This window comes from Chrysochloris asiatica, unplaced genomic scaffold, assembly GCF_000296735.1.
Source record: "Chrysochloris asiatica unplaced genomic scaffold, ChrAsi1.0 scaffold00010, whole genome shotgun sequence".
Taxonomy (NCBI): domain Eukaryota; kingdom Metazoa; phylum Chordata; class Mammalia; order Afrosoricida; family Chrysochloridae; genus Chrysochloris; species Chrysochloris asiatica.
The window spans coordinates 27,292,852-27,296,285 of record NW_006408528.1 but is presented as its reverse complement, the minus strand read 5'-3'; the positions used below and the strand labels follow the sequence as shown (position 1 = coordinate 27,296,285).

Here is a 3,434-nt window from a genome sequence, read left to right as displayed (position 1 = left end):
ACAGATGGCCATGCATCTGTTCCAGAGAAACACTGTCATTAATAGTTGTATGAGTAAACAAAACCTTCACACAGTAACCAATGACCGTGAGATGAATTCCAAGCTAATGCCCTTTTTCCTCCCAAACAAAGTCTAGTGAAATCAATGGTGAAGCAATTCAGTGTCTATATGAGAAACAAATTATGATATAGGGCAGCAGGATGTGTTGAGTGGGCATCTGACAGATGACCTTATAAACCTCTCTCTCCTCCCCCTTGTCTTCACTTTCTTCATGTGGTGGAATTGGGTCAGAACCTCTGTAAGTTCCATTCTGGCTTAAATTGTGTATGTGAGAAGGCAAACATCATTCTGTCCAGAATTCAAGACTCAGAGATCAGGGTCTTTGTCCATTTGTAACAAGTGTCCTTATCTGGGCGTCTAGGTCAGAGTTTTCTTCCTGGCTAACTCAAGGACTCTAGTGTACGGGGTGTAGTTCCTGGAAGGCAAGTCAATTTCACGAGTTCTTCCTGTCTGGCTGGGTAGAAGATCAATGCCTACTCCAATCTCTCTAGTTTCCACTTCAGTCGTGGGCTGGGTTTCTATTAAATAGTCCAATCTGCTTTGGAGTTCATTGTTCTCTCCTTCTAAGAAAGATATCTTTTCTAAGAGTTGCACTATTAAGAGTTGTTTCTGTTGCACATTTTTCTTTAAGGATTCCATCTCCTCAACCATCTGTTTGACTTTCTTCTGTTGGCAATGCACCATATCATCTAGGTGTCGGATCCGTTCACCGACACTGGCAGATGCCTCCTCCAGTTGCTGATACCTTTCCTTATCAGAACCAGTTATTTCTCCTGACATTTCTGTTTCATGCTCTAGGAGCTGGAGTTGCAATTGATGACGCTCCTTTTCCATGTGCTCGATGAGCCTATCTAGCTCCCCAATCCTCTGGTCTTTCTTCTCAGCCAAGCGCATCTTTTTATTGGCCTCTTCAATTGCTTTCAGAAAACTATTGGTATCTTACAGAAGCTTCTTTCTCAACACTGTGCTTCTGCTGTTCTTCACGCAGCTTTTCTTCCTACTGGCTGTACAGCTCCCTGGTCATCTCTCTCAGCATTAGCTTCATGGGATGATTCTACCTTCATTTTCAGCAGCTGGTTTTCAATTTGCGTGACCTCTAGCTGCCTCTGCTTCTCCCGAAGCTTGTTCATGGATGCTTCATATGTCCGCTGCAGATTTCTGATTTGATCCATAATGTTGCTATTTTCCAGAGTAACATCTACGAGTGTTTCCTGCGGGCCAGTGGAGTCCAATGCCAAAGTCGAGTTCATGGCATTAAAACTATACAGGCTGATGACTGTGTTTGGATGTGATTCTCTAGATAGTTTTTCTGGGCATGTGAAACTGATAATTCCTGGGTGAGCTGGCGAATCTTCTGCCTCATTTCATCATAGTCTACATACATTCGCTCCCTTACTTTTTCCAGAGTGGCTGTCACATCTTTCATGTAGTTCATTTCTACCTTCAGCTGATCGGTTACACCCCCGTACACCACCATTTCCTTCTGCTGATTTTGATCTGATCTTCGTACCCCACCATAAACGACACCCTGAGGGAGTTTCCTGGTAGCTTCTCCATTGCTGATGTCAGGATGCTGTTCTTTTCTTTCAATTTGCTCAAAAACTGGACTCTCAGGGAGTAAAGGTCAGCCAAAGTCTGCAGACATTGGCCCTCCTGCTGGGCGACCCAGACGCCCTGGCGCCAAGACACACCATCCCTCTGTTTCTTAAAAGAAACAAAATTACTAGTCCAGAGAATTTTGACTTTTACCTTTTCACAGTGTTTTGTGTTTTGACACATGTTTCTGATACTGAAATAAAAGTTGAAGATAACTGTAGTCTCATGTAGCTTACAGTTTAATTAGGGGAAATTAATTAAATAATCACAATGAAAGAAAACTGGGAAGCACTCTGAAGGAAACAGATGGTGTGATACAGGAGATAAGGGAGAATAAACTTGGGTCAGATCCAGTCTAAAGAGTCACAAAAGGCTTGCTCTTACTATTAGTCTAGTTAAAAAAGACTTAATTTCTACCTCTTGTGAAGGCACCAGGAAATATCTGTTTGTTTCTGTAAATAAAAATAAAGACATGTAAGCTTTGAGGGATGAACCGCACAGTCAGCAAGGCAGTCTTATCAAATGCGATAGGAATGGCATGATGTATTTTGTGCCATTTACTCAAGTTACCCCTGAGAAACTACAGTTTAGTCTATTCATTTTTATAAAGTCCCAGAATGATGCATACTGTTATGTGCTTGATGACACATCAAAAGGTTAGCAATTTGAACATACCCAGAAGCACCTTGAACTACAGACTTGATGATATACTTACGAATGGTTACAAGTTTGAAAATTCTTCTCTGCACATGTGGGATCACCATGAGTTAGAATCAACTTGGTAGTGGCAACTAACACGACGATACCCTAGTAGGTAATTATTAAGTGTATTCATTTTTGTAGGGTCAGTTGAAACTATGTCTGGTTATTGTCCACACTGTTGTGAACTCTCTGAGGAAGGATAACTAACGTAGAACTCAATGGGCTTTTTCTTTACTCTGACAAAATTTTTTTATGCTATATGCTTCTTGTCAGTTGCAGCCATTTCCCCTACCAAAACCTTAAAGTCTACACTTTTTATTTATCTTTCCCTGGGGATTGCTTTTTTGCCCCAGCCCTAATCCTTTAGACTTTTCACCAGCCCCTTTTTGTATGGCTGTGAACTATGTACCAGCTGGAAAGCACCCTGTCCATGTTGCAGTGAGTCAGTGTCCAGACTTTTTTAATTCTAAGAGAAAATTGGGAAAATATGTAATGTACCTTACTATGTTATTGTTGTTGTTACATGCCATTGCGTTGGTTCTTACCCATATAGGATTTCTGAGGAGCAGCTGGTGAGCTTTAACCATCAACCTTGTAGTTCAAAGCAACTTTGCAGTCCAGCACAGTAACCCACAGCGTTACATCAAGACTCCTATAAGACTTACTGTAAGAGAAGTTATATCAATTAAAGAGAATTTGGGAGTTGAGTTGGTAGATAAAACATTGAAACTAAACTTGTTGTCATCTATTTGATTCTGACTTATGACAACACTAGACATAGTGCAGTTTGTACTCACCAACTAACCCAAAGTAACCCTGGTAGCATAGTGGATTAAGAGCTGGGCTGCTAACCACAAGGTCAGCAGTTCTAATCTATCAATCACTTCATGGGAGAAAGATGAGGCTTTCTGCTCCCATAAAGATTTATAGAATTGAAGATCCTATACACGGTTGCTGTGAGTCAGAACTGACTCCAAAGCACACAACCACCAACACCACTAAACTTAAAGGTTGGTGGTTAAAACCCACTAACTGGTGTGTGGAAAAAGGACCTGACAATACTAGTCAAGAAAACC

The 3,434-nt window shown here is 41.2% G+C and overlaps 1 pseudogene; it reads right to left on the bottom strand.

The window, feature by feature from the left end:
- Nucleotides 1-417: 417 nt before the first annotated feature.
- LOC102821864 lies at nucleotides 418-1,754 on the bottom strand (annotated as a pseudogene).
- Between the last annotated feature and the right edge of the window lie 1,680 nt (nucleotides 1,755-3,434).